Source organism: Phaseolus vulgaris, chromosome 8 (genome assembly GCF_051622355.1).
Source record: "Phaseolus vulgaris cultivar YP4 chromosome 8, ASM5162235v1, whole genome shotgun sequence".
Lineage (NCBI taxonomy): Eukaryota > Viridiplantae > Streptophyta > Magnoliopsida > Fabales > Fabaceae > Phaseolus > Phaseolus vulgaris.
Genome location: NC_143505.1, coordinates 27,748,000 through 27,769,133, shown reverse-complemented (window position 1 = coordinate 27,769,133; position 21,134 = coordinate 27,748,000).

The following is a 21,134-nucleotide window of genomic DNA, read 5'->3' as shown; positions in this document are numbered from 1 at the left end:
TTCAATCAATTAATAGCGAAAAGAAAAGAACAAGTTGCAAACATTTAGTTAAGTAATACGCTTGTTTTCAATAGTTAAGATACTTTTAATAAACTATTATTATACAGAATATTCACTTTCTTATAGTTTCCTAGGTTATAAAACCATAGATTGTAAATGAAAAAAGTATTAAACATATCAAAGCACAATTTTAACACATCAAATTGTTTTTCAAAGATATCATAAGTGTTTCAATCAATGAATAGACCTTAGGTTGTAAAAGAAGTATTAAACATATCAAAATATAATTTGAACACATGAAATGGTTATTCAAGGGTCTATCCTAGGTGTTTGAATCAATTAATAGACCTTAGAACTTACGAAAACACAATTTTAACACATGAGATTGTTTTTCAACGATATTCATAAGTGTTTAAATCAATTAATAGACTAAGATTGTAAAAGAAATATTGAACAATTTTAACACATGGAATTTGTTTTGAAAGATATCATAAGTGTTTTCAATCAATTAATAGCGAAAAGAAAAGAACAAATTGCAGACATTTAGTTAAGTAATACGCTTCTTTTCAATAGTTAAGATACTTTTAATAAACTATTATTATACAGAACATTCACTTTCTTATAGTTTCATAGGTTATAAAACCTTAGATTGTAAATGAAAGAAGTATTAAACATATCAAAACACAATTTTAACACATGAAATTGTTTTTCAAAGATATCATAAGTGTTTCAATCAATGAATAGACCTTAGGTTGTAAAAGAAGTATTAAACATATCAAAATACAATTTGAACACATGAAATGGTTTTTCATGGGTGTATCCTAGGTGTTTGAATCAATTAATAGACCTTAGAACATACGAAAACACAATTTTAACACATGAGATTGTTTTTCAACGATATTCATAAGTGTTGCAATCAATTAATAGACTAAGATTGTAAAAGAAATATTGAACAATTTTAACACATGGTATTGGTTTTGAAAGATATCATAAGTGTTTTCAATCAATTAATAGCGAAAAGAAAAGAACAAGTTGCAAAGATTTAGTTAAGTAATACGCTTGTTTTCAATAGTTAAGATACTTTTAATAAACTATTATTATACAGAATATTCACTTTCTTATAGTTTCCTAGGTTATAAAACCATAGATTGTAAATGAAAAAAGTATTAAACATATCAAAGCACAATTTTAACACATGAAATTGTTTTTCAAAGATATCATAAGTGTTTCAATCAATGAATAGACCTTAGGTTGTAAAAGAAGTATTAAACATATCAAAATAGAATTTGAACACATGAAATGGTTATTCAAGGGTCTATCCTAGGTGTTTGAATCAATTAATAGACCTTAGAACTTACGAAAACACAATTTTAACACATGAGATTGTTTTTCAACGATATTCATAAGTGTTTCAATCAATTAATAGACTAAGATTGTAAAAGAAATATTGAACATATCAAAACACAATTTGAACACATGGAATTGGTTTTCAAAGATATCATAAGTGTTTTCAATCAATTAATAGCGAAAAGAAAAGAACAAGTTGCAAACATTTAGTTAAGTAATACGCTTGTTTTCAATAGTTAAGATACTTTTAATAAACTATTATTATACAGAACATTCACTTTCTTATAGTTTCCTAGGTTATAAAACCTTAGATTGTAAATGAAAGAAGTATTAAACATATCAAAACACAATTTAAACACATTAAATTGTTTTTCAAAGATATCATAAGTGTTTCAATCAATGAATAGACCTTAGGTTGTAAAAGAAGTATTAAACATATCAAAATACAATTTGAACACATGAAATGGTTTTTCATGGGTGTATCCTAGGTGTTTGAATCAATTAATAGACCTTAGAACATACGAAAACACAATTTTAACACATGAGATTGTTTTTCAACGATATTCATAAGTGTTGCAATCAATTAATAGACCTTAGAACATACGAAAACCCAATTTTAACACAGGAGATTGTTTTTCGACGATATTCATATGTGTTTCAATCAATTAATAGACTAAGATTGTAAAAGAAATATTGAACAATTTTAACACATGGAATTGGTTTTGAAAGATATCATAAGTGTTTTCAATCAATTAATAGCGAAAGGAAAAGAACAAATTGCAGACATTTAGTTAAGTAATACGCTTGTTTTCAATAGTTAAGATACTTTTAATAAACTATTATTATACAGAACATTCACTTTCTTATAGTTTCCTAGGTTATAAAACCTGAGATTGTAAATGAAAGAAGTATTAAACATATCAAAACACAATTTTAACACGTGAAATTGTTTTTCAAAGATATCATAAGTGTTTCAATCAATGAATAGACCTTAGGTTGTAAAAGAAGTATTAAACATATCAAAATACAATTTGAACACATGAAATGGTTTTTCAAGGGTGTATCCTAGGTGTTTGAATCAATTAATAGACCTTAGAACATACGAAAACACAATTTTAACACATGAGATTGTTTTTCAACGATATTCATAAGTGTTTCAATCAATTAATAGACTAAGATTGTAAAAGAAATATTGAACGATTTTAAGACATGGAATTGGTTTTCAAAGATATCATAAGTGTTTTCAATCAATTAATAGCGAAAAGAAAAAAACAAGTTGCAAACATTTAGTTAAGTAATACGCTTGTTTTCAATAGTTAAGATACTTTTAATAAACTATTATTATACAGAACATTCACTTTCTTATAGTTTCATAGGTTATAAAACCTTAAATTGTAAATGAAAGAAGTATTAAACATATCAAAACACAATTTTAACACATGAAATTGTTTTTCAAAGATATCATAAGTGTTTCAATCAATGAATAGACCTTAGGTTGTAAAAGAAGTATTAAACATATCAAAATACAATTTGAACACATGAAATGGTTTTTCAAGGGTGTATCCTAGGTGTTTGAATCAATTAATAGACCTTAGAACATACGAAAACCAAATTTTAACACATGAGATTGTTTTTCAACGATATTCATATGTGTTTCAATCAATTAATAGACTAAGATTCTAAAAGAAATATTGAAAAATTTTAACACATGGAATAGGTTTTCAAAGATATCATAAGTATTTTCAATCAATTAATAGCGAAAAGAAAAGAACAAGTTGCAAACATTTAGTTAAGTAATACGCTTGTTTTCAATGGTTAAGATACTTTTAATAAACTATTATTATACAGAACATTCACTTTCTTATAGTTTCCTAGGTTATAAAACCTTAGATTGTAAATGAAAGAAGTATTAACGTATCAAAACACAATTTTAACACATGAAATTATTTTTCTAAGATATCATAAGTGTTTCAATCAATGAATAGACCTTAGGTTGTAAAAGAAGTATTAAACATATCAAAATACAATTTGAACACATGAAATGGTTTTTCATGGGTGTATCCTAGGTGTTTGAATCAATTAATAGACCTTAGAACATACGAAAACACAATTTTAACACATGAGATTGTTTTTCAACGATATTCATAAGTGTTGCAATCAATTAATAGACTAAGATTGTAAAAGAAATATTGAACAATTTTAACACATGGGATTGGTTTTGAAAGATATCATAAGTGTTTTCAATCAATTAATAGCGAAAAGAAAAGAACAAGTTGCAAACATTTAGTTAAGTAATACGCTTGTTTTCAATAGTTAAGATACTTTTAATAAACTATTATTATACAGAACATTCACTTTCTTATAGTTTCATAGGTTATAAAACCTTAGATTGTAAATGAAAGAAGTATTAAACATATCAAAACACAATTTTAACACATGAAATTGTTTTTCAAAGATATCATAAGTGTTTCAATCAATGAATAGACCTTAGGTTGTAAAAGAAGTATTAAACATATCAAAATACAATTTGAACACATGAAATGGTTTTTCAAGGGTGTATCCTAGGTGTTTGAATCAATTAATAGACCTTAGAACATACGAAAACACAATTTTAACACATGAGATTGTTTTTCAACGATATTCATAAGTGTTGCAATCAATTAATAGACTAAGATTGTAAAAGAAATATTGAACAATTTTAACACATGGAATTGGTTTTGAAAGATATCATAAGTGTTTTCAATCAATTAATAGCGAAAAGAAAAGAACAAGTTGCAAAGATTTAGTTAAGTAATACGCTTGTTTTCAATAGTTAAGATACTTTTAATAAACTATTATTATACAGAATATTCACTTTCTTATAGTTTCCTAGGTTATAAAACCATAGATTGTAAATGAAAAAAGTATTAAACATATCAAAGCACAATTTTAACACATGAAATTGTTTTTCAAAGATATCATAAGTGTTTCAATCAATGAATAGACCTTAGGTTGTAAAAGAAGTATTAAACATATCAAAATAGAATTTGAACACATGAAATGGTTATTCAAGGGTCTATCCTAGGTGTTTGAATCAATTAATAGACCTTACAACTTACGAAAACACAATTTTAACACATGAGATTGTTTTTCAACGATATTCATTAGTGTTTCAATCAATTAATAGACTAAGATTGTAAAAGAAATATTGAATGATTTTAAGACATGGAATTGGTTTTCAAAGATATCATAAGTGTTTTCAATCAATTAATAGCGAAAAGAAAAAAACAAGTTGCAAACATTTAGTTAAGTAATACGCTTGTTTTCAATAGTTAAGATACTTTTAATAAACTATTATTATACAGAATATTCACTTTCTTATAGTTTCCAAGGTTATAAAACCATAGATTGTAAATGAAAAAAGTATTAAACATATCAAAGCACAATTTTAACACATGAAATTGTTTTTCAAAGATATCATAAGTGTTTCAATCAATGAATAAACCTTAGGTTGTAAAAGAAGTATTCAACATATCAAAATATAATTTGAACACATGAAATGGTTATTCAAGGGTCTATCCTAGGTGTTTGAATCAATTAATAGACCTTAGAACATACGAAAACACAATTTTAACACATGAGATTGTTTTTCAACGATATTCATAAGTGTTTCAATCAATTAATAGACTAAGATTGTAAAAGAAATATTCAACAATTTTAACACATGGAATTGGTTTTCAAAGATATTATAAGTGTTTTCAATCAATTATAAGCGAAAAGAAAAGAACAAGTTGCAAACATTTAGTTAAGTAATACGCTTGTTTTCAATAGTTAAGATACTTTTAATAAACTATTATTATACAAAACATTCACTTTCTTATAGTTTCCTAGGTTATAAAACCTTAGATTGTAAATGAAAGAAGTATTAAACATATCAAAACACAATTTTAACACATGAAATTGTTTTTCAAAGATATCATAAGTGTTTCAATCAATGAATAGACCTTAGGTTGTAAAAGAAGTATTAAACATATCAAAATACAATTTGAACACATGAAATGGTTTTTCATTGGTGTATCCTAGGTGTTTGAATCAATTAATAGACCTTAGAACATACGAAAACACAATTTTAACACATGAGATTGTTTTTCAACGATATTCATAAGTGTTGCAATCAATTAATAGACTAAGATTGTAGAAGAAATATTGAACAATTTTAACACATGGAATTGGTTTTGAAAGATATCATAAGTGTTTTCAATCAATTAATAGCGAAAAGAAAAGAACAAGTTGCAAAGATTTAGTTAAGTAATACGCTTGTTTTCAATAGTTAAGATACTTTTAATAAACTATTATTATACAGAATATTCACTTTCTTATAGTTTCCTAGGTTATAAAACCATAGATTGTAAATGAAAAAAGTATTAAACATATCAAAGCACAATTTTAACACATGAAATTGTTTTTCAAAGATATCATAAGTGTTTCAATCAATGAATAGACCTTAGGTTGTAAAAGAAGTATTAAACATATCAAAATAGAATTTGAACACATGAAATGGTTATTCAAGGGTCTATCCTAGGTGTTTGAATCAATTAATAGACCTTACAACTTACGAAAACACAATTTTAACACATGAGATTGTTTTTCAACGATATTCATAAGTGTTTCAATCAATTAATAGACTAAGATTGTAAAAGAAATATTGAACATATCAAAAACACAATTTGAACACATGGAATTGGTTTTCAAAGATATCATAAGTGTTTTCAATCAATTAATAGCGAAAAGAAAAGAACAAGTTGCAAACATTTAGTTAAGTAATACGCTTGTTTTCAATAGTTAAGATACTTTTAATAAACTATTATTATACAGAACATTCACTTTCTTATAGTTTCATAGGTTATAAAACCTTAAATTGTAAATGAAAGAAGTATTAAACATATCAAAACACAATTTTAACACATGAAATTGTTTTTCAAATATATCATAAGTGTTTCAATCAATGAATAGACCTTAGGTTGTAAAAGAAGTATTAAACATATCAAAATACAATTTGAACACATGAAATGGTTTTTCAAGGGTGTATCCTAGGTGTTTGAATCAATTAATAGACCTTAGAACATACGAAAACCAAATTTTAACACATGAGATTGTTTTTCAACGATATTCATATGTGTTTCAATCAATTAATAGACTAAGATTCTAAAAGAAATATTGAAAAATTTTAACACATGGAATAGGTTTTCAAAGATATCATAAGTATTTTCAATCAATTAATAGCGAAAAGAAAAGAACAAGTTGCAAACATTTAGTTAAGTAATACGCTTGTTTTCAATGGTTAAGATACTTTTAATAAACTATTATTATACAGAACATTCACTTTCTTATAGTTTCCTAGGTTATAAAACCTTAGATTGTAAATGAAAGAAGTATTAACGTATCAAAACACAATTTTAACACATGAAATTATTTTTCTAAGATATCATAAGTGTTTCAATCAATGAATAGACCTTAGGTTGTAAAAGAAGTATTAAACATATCAAAATACAATTTGAACACATGAAATGGTTTTTCAAGGGTGTATCCTAGGTGTTTGAATCAATTAATAGAGCTTAGAACATACGAAAACACAATTTTAACACATCAGATTGTTTTTCAACGATATTCATAAGTGTTTCCATGAATTAATAGACTAAGATTGTAAAAGAAATATTGAACAATTTTCACACATGGAATTGGTTTTCAAAGATATCATAAGTTTTTTCAATCAATTAATAGCGAAAAGAAAAGAACAAGTTGCAAACATTTAGTTAAGTAATACGCTTGTTTTCAATAGTTAAGATACTTTTAATAAACTATTATTATACAGAATATTCACTTTCTTATAGTTTCCTAGGTTATAAAACCATAGATTGTAAATGAAAAAAGTATTAAACATATCAAAGCACAATTTTAACACATCAAATTGTTTTTCAAAGATATCATAAGTGTTTCAATCAATGAATAGACCTTAGGTTGTAAAAGAAGTATTAAACATATCAAAATATAATTTGAACACATGAAATGGTTATTCAAGGGTCTATCCTAGGTGTTTGAATCAATTAATAGACCTTAGAACTTACGAAAACACAATTTTAACACATGAGATTGTTTTTCAACGATATTCATAAGTGTTTAAATCAATTAATAGACTAAGATTGTAAAAGAAATATTGAACAATTTTAACACATGGAATTGGTTTTCAAAGATATCATAAGTGTTTTCAATCAATTAATAGCGAAAAGAAAAGAACAAATTGCAGACATTTAGTTAAGTAATACGCTTCTTTTCAATAGTTAAGATACTTTTAATAAACTATTATTATACAGAACATTCACTTTCTTATAGTTTCATAGGTTATAAAACCTTAGATTGTAAATGAAAGAAGTATTAAACATATCAAAACACAATTTTAACACATGAAATTGTTTTTCAAAGATATCATAAGTGTTTCAATCAATGAATAGACCTTAGGTTGTAAAAGAAGTATTAAACATATCAAAATACAATTTGAACACATGAAATGGTTTTTCATGGGTGTATCCTAGGTGTTTGAATCAATTAATAGACCTTAGAACATACGAAAACACAATTTTAACACATGAGATTGTTTTTCAACGATATTCATAAGTGTTGCAATCAATTAATAGACTAAGATTGTAAAAGAAATATTGAACAATTTTAACACATGGAATTGGTTTTGAAAGATATCATAAGTGTTTTCAATCAATTAATAGCGAAAAGAAAAGAACAAGTTGCAAAGATTTAGTTAAGTAATACGCTTGTTTTCAATAGTTAAGATACTTTTAATAAACTATTATTATACAGAATATTCACTTTCTTATAGTTTCCTAGGTTATAAAACCATAGATTGTAAATGAAAAAAGTATTAAACATATCAAAGCACAATTTTAACACATGAAATTGTTTTTCAAAGATATCATAAGTGTTTCAATCAATGAATAGACCTTAGGTTGTAAAAGAAGTATTAAACATATCAAAATAGAATTTGAACACATGAAATGGTTATTCAAGGGTCTATCCTAGGTGTTTGAATCAATTAATAGACCTTACAACTTACGAAAACACAATTTTAACACATGAGATTGTTTTTCAACGATATTCATAAGTGTTTCAATCAATTAATAGACTAAGATTGTAAAAGAAATATTGAACATATCAAAACACAATTTGAACACATGGAATTGGTTTTCAAAGATATCATAAGTGTTTTCAATCAATTAATAGCGAAAAGAAAAGAACAATTTGCAAACATTTAGTTAAGTAATACGCTTGTTTTCAATAGTTAAGATACTTTTAATAAACTATTATTATACAGAACATTCACTTTCTTATAGTTTCATAGGTTATAAAACCTTAGATTGTAAATGAAAGAAGTATTAAACATATCAAAACACAATTTTAACACATGAAATTGTTTTTCAAAGATATCATAAGTGTTTCAATCAATGAATAGACCTTAGGTTGTAAAAGAAGTATTAAACATATCAAAATACAATTTGAACACATGAAATGGTTTTTCAAGGGTGTATCCTAGGTGTTTGAATCAATTAATAGACCTTAGAACATACGAAAACCAAATTTTAACACATGAGATTGTTTTTCAACGATATTCATATGTGTTTCAATCAATTAATAGACTAAGATTCTAAAAAAAATATTGAAAAATTTTAACACATGGAATAGGTTTTCAAAGATATCATAAGTATTTTCAATCAATTAATAGCGAAAAGAAAAGAACAAGTTGCAAACATTTAGTTAAGTAATACGCTTGTTTTTAATAGTTAAGATACTTTTAATAAACTATTATTATACAGAACATTCACTTTCTTATAGTTTCCTAGGTTATAAAACCTTAGATTGTAAATGAAAGAAGTATTAACGTATCAAAACACAATTTTAACACATGAAATTATTTTTCTAAGATATCATAAGTGTTTCAATCAATGAATAGACCTTAGGTTGTAAAAGAAGTATTAAACATATCAAAATACAATTTGAACACATGAAATGGTTTTTCAAGGGTGTATCCTAGGTGTTTGAATCAATTAATAGACCTTAGAACATACGAAAACACAATTTTAACACATCAGATTGTTTTTCAACGATATTCATAAGTGTTTCCATGAATTAATAGACTAAGATTGTAAAAGAAATATTGAACAATTTTCACACATGGAATTGGTTTTCAAAGATATCATAAGTTTTTTCAATCAATTAATAGCGAAAAGAAAAGAACAAGTTGCAAACATTTAGTTAAGTAATACGCTTGTTTTCAATAGTTAAGATACTTTTAATAAACTATTATTATACAGAATATTCACTTTCTTATAGTTTCCTAGGTTATAAAACCATAGATTGTAAATGAAAAAAGTATTAAACATATCAAAGCACAATTTTAACACATCAAATTGTTTTTCAAAGATATCATAAGTGTTTCAATCAATGAATAGACCTTAGGTTGTAAAAGAAGTATTAAACATATCAAAATATAATTTGAACACATGAAATGGTTATTCAAGGGTCTATCCTAGGTGTTTGAATCAATTAATAGACCTTACAACTTACGAAAACACAATTTTAACACATGAGATTGTTTTTCAACGATATTCATAAGTGTTTAAATCAATTAATAGACTAAGATTGTAAAAGAAATATTGAACAATTTTAACACATGGAATTTGTTTTGAAAGGTATCATAAGTGTTTTCAATCAATTAATAGCGAAAAGAAAAGAACAAATTGCAGACATTTAGTTAAGTAATACGCTTCTTTTCAATAGTTAAGATACTTTTAATAAACTATTATTATACAGAACATTCACTTTCTTATAGTTTCATAGGTTATAAAACCATAGATTGTAAATGAAAGAAGTATTAAACATATCAAAACACAATTTTAACACATGAAATTGTTTTTCAAAGATATCATAAGTGTTTCAATCAATGAATAGACCTTAGGTTGTAAAAGAAGTATTAAACATATCAAAATACAATTTGAACACATGAAATGGTTTTTCAAGGGTGTATCCTAGGTGTTTGAATCAATTAATAGACCTTAGAACATACGAAAACACAATTTTAACACATGAGATTGTTTTTCAACGATATTCATAAGTGTTTAAATCAATTAATAGACTAAGATTGTAAAAGAAATATTGAACAATTTTAACACATGGAATTTGTTTTGAAAGATATCATAAGTGTTTTCAATAAATTAATAGCGAAAAGAAAAGAACAAATTGCAGACATTTAGTTAAGTAATACGCTTGTTTTCAATAGTTAAGATACTTTTAATAAACTATTATTATACAGAACATTCACTTTCTTATAGTTTCCTAGGTTATAAAACCTTAGATTGTAAATGAAAGAAGTATTAAACATATCAAAACACAATTTTAACACATGAAATTGTTTTTCAAAGATATCATAAGTGTTTCAATCAATGAATAGACCTTAGGTTGTAAAAGAAGTATTAAACATATCAAAATACAATTTGACCACATGAAATGGTTTTTCAAGGGTGTATCCTAGGTGTTTGAAAAAATTAATAGACCTTAGAACATACGAAAACACAATTTTAACACATGAGATTGGTTTTCATCAACATTCATAAGTGTTTCAATCAATTAATAGACTAAGATTGTGATCCTGCCTGTTGACCGGAGCGTTGGATAATGCCTCGTCAAAGGATCGACGTGCGCGCCGCTTCTCACCTCCGTTCCTCCTCTGGATCTATCTCAAGAACCGGCAAAGAAACGACACGGCGCCGCTGCGGCTGATCGCACTCCGACGCTCAAGTCAGTGACGGTATAACCAAATACTAAGAACTGGAACCGTGCAAACTCTCTCTCACAAACAGCTCTGTCACTCGCAAGCGTAAAGTGTATGAACTGAACGCGCGTACCTTAGAAAATCTGTTAAGAACTCTTATATACCTGGTGGTTTTCTCTCTCCTGGCAGTTACAGACCTGGACACGTGGCTCGCATCCAACTGTACACGTGCCATCATCTGGAGGCTCCCTGACTTGGCACTGCTTCTACTCATATTTTGGCTAAGTTACTTATGCATGGTACTGCCCAGTGCATAGCTAACTTAGGAGTGCGATCTCTATTGAAACTGGCGAGTTAGGGCCTTCATACACCTTCCCCGTGGTCTCGTCGGCCGCCTTCATAATCTGCTTCTCCTTCGTCTTCGGCGATGTGCTTATTCTGGCGATCTCCGACTGCCTGGTCGCCTGAGTCTACATCTGGCGACTTCATCTTCAACCTGGCGATCGCCTATTCTGGTAAACTGGAAATCGGAACACGCCAACTTAACAATCGGCGACCACACGTGCCTCCCGACTTCCTTCCCATCTGCCAACCTGGCGCCTTGTCAACACGCCTACACTGTAGCAGGATGCCACGTCATCACACCCGTCCACCAGGGCGGTACACAAACCCCCCAGTCTTAAGCAAAGACTTGTCTAGCGAAAAGACTGAAAGAGCCCTCGTCAACACCGACCTACGTGGCACTGATGCAGAATTCCAAGCGATCGTACTTTCTGCTGCTCTGACGCTCCACCAAACCCTTCACCGATCGCTCGACACGTGGCTTCATCAACGGCTCTCTTCATCTGCCGTTAGCGCTTCCAAAACTTATTTCGAAAACCCTTAAACCCCTTACGCTCCTACTGTTCCATCACTTTCTTCACACTTGCATACGCTCTCATTTCCTTCTGCGAAAGCTCTCGACGTTCCTCGACGCTCTAGATCACCACCTCCCTTCAACGTTTTCCTGATCATCGAAAGGTAACTACTTTCCTTCATCTGCTGGGTTCCCTTGCATTTTCACCGATTCGCATCATCCTGTAACTGTCTGGTGCATACGCTGTGGGCTGTTTTTCCATTTCTCCTTCTGCGTAACTTAGGGCTTTGTCGATCGTCGCAACGAACTCACATTCGTTCGTCTTTCACCTTCCTTCTATGATCGAGTCAGCCTTTGTAACCCTCCTGATTATTATTCTTTCTCTTTCTTCTTCCTTTGCAGTTGCTACCATGACTCGCACCAAGATTACCCCGAACCCCCCTCCATCAGCGCGAAACCCTCCTTCACAAGCACACGACTCAACGCAAGTTCGTGGTGCTCCCTCTTCGCAGGCTGTGAGGCCTGCGTCTTCCCAAACCGCTCTGGCCCAGGCGACTCCACCAAACGCTGGAGGAGCCCCCATCCCTCTGCCAGACTTCAAGGCTTTATACCCATGGGCTAACCCAACCCTCTTAAAGGAAACCTCGTCGGTGAACACTACGGGAGCGGTTCTGCGATTGACCAATGGGGACGAGGTCCACCAATCGTTTCACAAGGAGCACGATGAGAGAATGATGGTGCTGCCTTGCCCCGCCGCTCTGCCAGTGTGCGCCGACGATAAAGTGAGCGCCGACGGGCCCTTCTGCTTCGTCTACACCACTTTCTTCAAGAAGGTCAAACTCGGGTTCCCTCTTACTCGATTTGAGAGGGAACTCTTAACCGAGCTCAACATCGCTGCCGCCCAGCTTCACCCCAACAGCTGGACGTTTGTCCGAGCTTTCGAGATAACGTGCGCCCACCTGGGGTTGCCCGCGTCAGTGGACGTGTTTTTATTCCTGTTTGAGGCCAAGCACCCAGGAGATCGCCTGTGGGTCAGCCTGAATGCCATTGCTGGGAGATCCATTTTCACCATCTTCCAGCAGTCGTACAAGGATTGGAAGGGGAAGTTCATCCAGGTTCGCGCAAATGACAAAGACACTTCCCTTCTCGACGGTTTCCCCTTGTACTGGGTGGACAAGGGGAAAAGGAGTCCAAGAGCTGCTTCAGGAGGCCCAGAAGTCCTGATAGCATGGGAGCTTTGGATCGAGACCTTTGCCTATTCTGGAAGAGGGTGGCAGATGCCCACATAACATTCTTGACCCCCACCCTGATTTCCTTCGAGTTCTTTGAGGACCAGTTGGAATTCCAAATAGGTCAGGACGCTACACTCTTGTCTTGACATCGCTTCTGATATTGTTTCTGGGCGTCTTGTGCGACACACACAAGACTTTGGTTTTATCTTTTCTGCATATGCCTGTTTTTGCTGTCTCATTGCCTTGTACACTAATCTTTTTTCCCCTTTGAGCTAACTCATGCACTTTCGTTCCATGCAGATACCATGTTGGGTAAGAACATGCTCGCTGACTTGAAGGCGCTCGCCCGCAACCACGGGTTGGCGACCGGTTCCCAGACGGTGCCCAACTCGGCGGTCGAGAAGGCCATCATTCATGGGCGATCACCGCCCAAGGAACCCACCCAACGAAAGAAACTGGTCCTTAAAAGGCCAAAGCGAAAAGCCCCCCAAGTCGTCCAGAAGGAGGAGGAAGAGGACGACGAGGTCACTGAGGATGACCTCGTTACAATGAGGAAAAGGGTGGCACCACCTTCTCCACCTGCCCCACCCCCTCTTCCAGCTTCAACACCACCATCAACACCTGCTCCTCCTCCCTCATCGCCAACACCACGAGCCCCTTCACCACCAGTCCAAGCAACTCCACTGGCCACTGCGCCACCAGCAGTCGAGGCTCAAGAGCCAAACTTTCTGGAGGACCCCCCAAGTGCCTCTACGCCCCATATCTCAGCTGGAGGGGGCCCTCCTTCAAATGCTTCAGCTGCAGAGAACGTTCCGACCGGGGATGAGGTTGCTCACACCTCCCCAATTCAATCACCGAATCCCCGGTTGCGTCGCCACGCCAGGAAGCAAACATTGAAAACCCTGCTAAGGAAGGTGGCGGCGAGAACCCTCCACAAGCCCCCCTGGCGCCTCTCCAGGCATCCAACCTTTCCCTTGAAGTCACAAGGATGTGGGAACCTCTGACTGCCAAACTCAAAACCATAGCAGAGGATATCCCATCAATCATAACGAGGGCTGTGGAGAGCTCCACCAGGAGGCTTCAAGACGATCTCTACAACCTCAAGACCGAAAATAGCACTATGAAGGTTGAGGTGGAGAAGGTGTCATTCAGCCTGACGCTCGCGGAAATGGAACACTCTCGAGTAGAGGATGCCCTGAGTACCGAGCTCAGGCTTGCGCGCAAGGAAACTGCTGACCTTCGCCGCAAAGTCCATGAACTTGCCCAAGAAAAAGTTGAACTAGAAAGCAAGATCGTGCCTCTGCGCACCAAGGCGAGCGACCTGAAGGCTCACATTCAAGCTAATGCCGATAAGGTACAAAAACTGGAGCAAAGGTCAATCGACCGCGAGAAGCTACTTGGGCAAGTAGAGAAAGCGAGAGACGACGCCATGGCTGATCTCGCCGAGGCAAACAAGGAGAAAAGGAAGATGGCTGCCGAGTTGGCCCAAGCTCAAACAGAATCGAAGAAGGTTACTGACGACCTTCTCCATGCTCAAGAGACTAACAAACAACTCCAAAAACAGGTTGAAGAGCAGGGGCAGCAGAACAAGGAGCTCAAGAAACAGGTTGAAGAGCTTCAAGGACAATTTGAAGAACTTAAGCTAAATTCTGCTCAGATTTTGACTGCTGGATTCGAAGCCGCTCGGGAGCAATTCGCATGCCTATTCCCTGATCTCGACCTCAGCATGGTGTCGTTAAACAACGAAGTAGTAGATGGAAAAGTCGTTCCCGCCGAAGGCTCAACCAATTCCACCCCATCTGCTTCTTTATAAATTCACTTGTATTCACCTTGTAAAAACTCTTGCATATGTGTTTTGAACAGTTACTTATTTCAATAGCGAAACTTGGATATTCTTTCTTCTGACCTCTTTTGAGCGCTTTCACCTTCTTTGCATGTTTAACTTTGCCGAGTTTAACTTAGCGATTTTGCAAACACGACCTTTGGCGTAACTGCTTCGAGCCGATTCAAACTTAAGCAACAATCGCTTTAAACAACTTGTACCCTTGAGGCACTAACCTGATCATAAGAAAAGCTTCCAAGCAACGAACTGTAACTTAATCATCGGTTCAAACAACGTCCCATTCGACCTGCTTTATCAAACAAGTCTTTCAACCTTCTCGCCGTCGTTTGAACTTTTCCCGATCGCCAAAACCTCTTGGTAACACCAGCTTTTCCCAGCCTCATGCTTTGGCAGTCATTTCTTTATCTGGGGCAGAAATGCCCTTTGGGATCTTCCTTTACCCCCCTGAACTTCAGAGCTGAAGACCGGCTGGCTAGGCGTTCTCTTCGAACCTACCTTAGCCACCTTTCAAGCTTCTTCCGCCCTCTTCGCCATACCTGAACTCGTTCAAGACGAGAAGGATTTTATCTTGCCTATACCCGCATATAAGCGAGAAGGTCTTTAACTCGCCTGAGCTCGCACAACGGCGAGAAGGACTTTATTTGATGCCTCAACTTGCCCAGGGTGTACATCTCCTCCCCCTGGATGCACTGAGGATCTTTTCTTTCTCTCGCCTGCGCTCGCACAACGGCGAGGAGGTCTTTAATTGGCCTTGGCTCGCACAACGGCGATAAGGACTTTATCCGGTGCCTCAACTTGCCCAGGGTGTACATCTCCTCCCCCCTGGATGCACTGAGGACCTTTCTCGCCTGCACCCGCTCAACGGCGAGGAGGTCTTTAACTTGCCTCTACGTTGCCCCGGGAGTTACATCTTCTCGCTCCCAGAAACACGGAGGACTTTTCCTCTTTCTCGCCTGCACCCGCTCAACGGCGAGGAGGTCTTTAACTTGCCTCTACGTTGCCCCGGGAGTTACATCTTCTCGCTCCCAGAAACACGGAGGACTTTTCCTCTTTCTCGCCTGCACTCGCTCAACGGCGAGGAGGTCTTTAACTTGCCTCTACGTTGCCCCGGGAGTTACATCTTCTCGCTCCCAGAAACACGGAGGACTTTTCCTCTTTCTCGCCTGCACTCGCTCAACGGCGAGGAGGTCTTTAACTGGTGCCTCCGATCGCCAATAAACGATGAGGACTCAAAACTTAACTGGTGCCTCTAATCGCCGAAAAACGATGAGGACTTTAAAACTTAACTGGTGCCTCTAGTCGCCGAAAAACGATGAGGACTTTAAAACTTTTTAGAAAGCACGCGATATATATATATTTTCTTGCCTCAAATCATGTACAAATGACAAGGTCTTTCTTCAAACTTTCGAAAATAGCACACATGCAATCTGGAAACACCTTATACTTCGAAAACTCTTCTTTTTTTGGGTGGCCTCATTAAAAACCCTCCTTAGGGAAAAAAGAGCGCCCCCTTGAAACTGTTTTAACAGAGACATTATAATATAACATTTGTGTTTGTCTTTACTTACAAAGCTCTTAACTATAGTACAACTTCAGGTGTGTGGCGTTCCAGGTGCGAGGAATCGCCCCTCCTTCCAGCGTCTCTAAGCGGTAGGCTCCGTTCCCGAGCGCCTCGGTTATTCTGAACGGTCCAGTCCACTTGGGTGATAGTTTATTCTCCATCTCGTACTGGTGGGCCTTCCTCATCACCAGATCGCCTTCTCTAAACTATCTTGGCATCACCTTAGAATTGTACCTTCGCTCGACCCTTCTTTTCACCGCCTCAGCCTTCAGCCTTGCCTCCTCCCTGATTTCATCCAACAGATCCAGGTTCAACCTTCTCCTTTCATTCGAGTCTTCCTCTACGAAGTTCTGGAATCTCGGCGAGCTTTCCTGGATCTCCACCGAAATCATGGCGTCACACCCATAGACCAAGCTAAACGGGGTCTCATGGGTTCCGGACTGCTCGGTGGTGTGGTACGCCCAGACTATACGGGGCACCTCCTCAGCCCAACTTCCCTTGGCTTTCTCAAGCCTTCTCTTCAAACCTCTCAACAACACCCGATTAGCTGATTCCACCTGGCCATTCGTCTGAGGGTGCTCGACGGATGCAAACACTTGCTGAATTCCAACCCCTTCACAAAGCTTCTTCAACAGGTGGCTTGCAAACTGAGTCCCATTATCTGACACCAGGCGCTTAGGCACTCCAAACCGGCACACGATGTTCTTCCATACAAAGCCTTCGATCTTGTGTGCGGTGATCTGGGCCACTGGTTCTGCTTCAATCCACTTGGTGAAGTACTCAATCGCCACCACCAAGTACTTCATCTGCCTGATCGCCAGTGGAAAAGGTCCCAGGATGTCGATTCCCCAAGTATGAAACGGCCAAGGGCTATAGATCGACTTCAACTCCTCGGGAGGTGCCTTATGCCAATCGGCGTGCTGCTGGCACTGTTTACAGCATTGGGCATACTTCTTGCAATCTTCTCTCATGGATGGCCAATAGTAGCCTGCACGGAGAGTCCTCGCGGCCAGAGCTCGACCCCCGACGTGACTTCCACATATTCCTTCGTGGAGCTCTGCCATAATTCTCGTGCACTTCTCGCCGTGTATACATTCCAGGAGTGGGTGAGTGAACCCAAACCTGTACAGATCGCCATCAATCAATGTATACTTGCTGGAATTTTTCTTTACCTTCCTAGCTTCTGTTGGATCTAGCGGGAGGAGGCCATCTGCCAGGCACCGCTTGTACTGTGTTATCCAAGTGTCTGGCTCATGGGTGGCGCAGACCTGCATCACGTCCACCTTCTCTCCTCGACAAGCTCTAACTCTCGGCGATCTCAGAGTTTCTTGCGTCAAAGACTTGTGGCTTCTCGCTGCTCTCTCCGTCGACCTGCTTATCTGGAGGACCAGGTGATCTGCTACAAATGCCCTCGGCGTCTTCAGAGTTTCTTGAATCACTGTCCTCTGCCTACCCCCCTTGCCTGAACTGGCGAGCTTAGCAAGCAAGTCAGCTCGGGCATTCTGTTCTCGGGGCACATGTACCACTTCAAAAGAGGCAAAGGAACTCTTCAATTCCTGCACATACGCCAAGTCAGCCGCCATTTGTGGATCTTTAGCCTGGAACTCGCCTGTTACTTGCCCTGTGACTAGCAGCGAGTCACTCTTAGCCATCAGCACTCTGGCTCCCATTTCCTTGGCCAGCAGAATCCCGGCGATCAGCGCCTCATACTCTGCTTGATTGTTGCTGGCTTTGAAGGCGAATCTCAACGATTGTTCGATCAGCACGCCGTTGGGTCCTTCCAATATTACTCCAGCACCGCTACCCTGCTGGTTCGACGATCCATCCACCGAGAGTACCCAACGGAAGTCGTCACCTTCAACCCGCGTTGCCTCTGATGAGAGCTCGACTACAAAATCTGCGAAGATTTGCCCCTTGATCGGGCCTCGAGGCTCATATTTGATGTCAAATTCTGACAATTCTACTGCCCACTTCACCATTCTTCCCGCAACGTCAGGTTTCTTCAAGACCTTCTGGATTGGCAGGTCAGTCATCACCAGTATTGTGAAGCTGTGGAAGTAGTGGCGCAACCTCCTCGCCGAAAACACCACAGCCAGCGCAGCCTTCTCAAGGGCCTGATATCTCGTTTCTGGGCCCTGCAACACCTTGCTCACAAAATAAATAGGCTTCTGAGCCTGATCCTGGTCCTGGGCGAGCACCGCACTCACCGCCCTCTCAGTCACAGCAAAATACAACCTGAGAGGGATTCCCGCCAGTGGTTTGCACAGAACCGGCGGGCTCGCCAGATATTCCTTCATCTTGACGAAAGCTTCCTCGCATTCTTTCGTCCAAGCGAACTTGTTATTGCGCCGCAGACATTGGAAATAGGGATGTCCCTTTTCTCCGCTCGCTGACACGAAGCGAGATAGGGCTGCCATCCGACCCGTCAGCTGCTGGACTTCTTTCACTGTAGCCAGGCTTCTCATCGCCAAGATGGCGGCACACTTGTCCGGGTTGGCCTCTATTCCCCTTTCAGTCAAAAGAAAACCCAAGAACTTTCCAGCCTCCACGCCGAAAATGCATTTCTCCGGGTTGAGCTTCAACTTGAACTTGGCGATCGTCGTGAATAATTCTTCCAAGTCTGCTACGTGCTTGCTCTTCTCCTGCGAGGTCACGACCATGTCATCGACGTAGGCTTGCACGTTCCTTCCCAGCATCGGTGCAAGTACTCGATCCATCAACCTCTGGTACGTGGCCCCCGCGTTCTTCAGCCCAAACGGCATCACCTTATAGCAGTAGCACGACCTCTCCGTCATGAAGGCTGTTTTTTCTTCATCCATGGGATGCATCTTGATCTGATTATAGCCCGAGAAGGCGTCCAGGAAACTCAGCAGCTTGCACCCTGCAGCACTATCGACCAGGGCATCAATGCTTGGTAAAGGATACGAATCCTTTGGGCAAGCTTTGTTCAGATCGGTGAAATCGACGCACATGCGCCATTTCCCGCTACTCTTCTTTACCAGCACGACATTTGCCAACCACTCAGGGTACTGGACTTCCCTGATGTGGCCTGCAGCGAGGAGTTTCTGGGTCCCGTCCTTGATTGCCTGCCTCCTCTCTTCATTAAATTTCCTTCTTCTTTGTCGCACCGGTCTCACCATGTTGTCCATCGCCAGATGATGGCACAAGAAGTCGGGATCGATCCCGGGCATGTCCGAAGCGGACCAAGCAAACGCGTCCAGATGCCGCTCAATCACCTTGGCGATCTGGTCCTGGAGATCGACCTCCAGAGATCTTCCGAGCTTGAAAACTTTCCCCCCGATCTCCTTCTCGAGCCACTGCTCGACGGGTTTGGGCCTGGATTCTCTGGCGATCACCGCCTTGGCGATTCCCAGTTCCCTCGCTTCCTCGGGGCGATTACGCGCCTCTTCCTCCTCTAGGCCAGCCTCTCTCTCCCCCAGCTCAGCGTCTACCATCTCTACATCCCTTCCAGCGATATCCTCTGTTGCCGGCGGTCTGGGCTTCACACCGGGAGGTGGGGTGGTTGTTACATAGCTCACGGACCTTTTGTTTTTCAGGCTATTCTCATAGCACCTTTTCGCTTCTTTCTGGTCCGACTTGATCGTGATCACCACCCCTTCCATGGACGGCAGCTTCACCTTCATGTCCCGAGTCGATGGAATTGCGCCTATCCTGTTAAGGGTGGGCCTTCCCAACAGGATGTTATATGCCGAAGGGGCGTTTACGATGAGGTACTTGATTTTCTCCGTCCTCGACCCAGCCTCATCTGTAAACGTGGTTCTCAGCTCGATGTACCCCCTGACCTCCACCTGGTCACCAGCGAATCCATATAAGCACCCTCCATAGGGCCTCAGCTGGTCAAGGGGCAATTCCAGCTGCGTGAAAGTCGGCCAGAACATCACGTCTGCCGAGCTTCCTTGGTCCACCAGAACTCGGTGGACCTTCCTCCCTGCTGTTATCAACGAAATAACTATGGGATCGTTGTCGTGAGGCACAACATCCCGAAGATCCTGCTTTGTGAACGTAATGTCCACCTCCGGTGAGTGATCTTCAAACATGTCCACTGCCATCACCGATCGCGCATACTTTTTCCTCTGCGATGCGGTGCATCCACCACCTGAGAAACCCCCTGCAATGGTGTGGATCTCACCGTGGATTGGCATTTCGTGTTGCTGGGCTTCTCCACCTGCTGGCTGGGAACTCGATGCTCCCCCCGTCCTCCTATCCAGCAGATAGTCGTTTAGGAACCCGCTCTTAACCAGGTCGTCGAGCTGGTATCCTAAAGACAAACACGAGTCCAGGTTGTGGCCAAAGCACTGGTGGAACTCGCACCAGGCGTCCGGTTTTGACCCCAGCACCTTGTCCCCCACCTTCTCGGGCGCCTTCAACCTAGCAGATATGTTAGGGATAGCGATCAGGTCCGCCAGTCCCATGACGAATTTGTGCTTAGGCGGGCGATTGTATTCCCGGCGTGCTGGTTG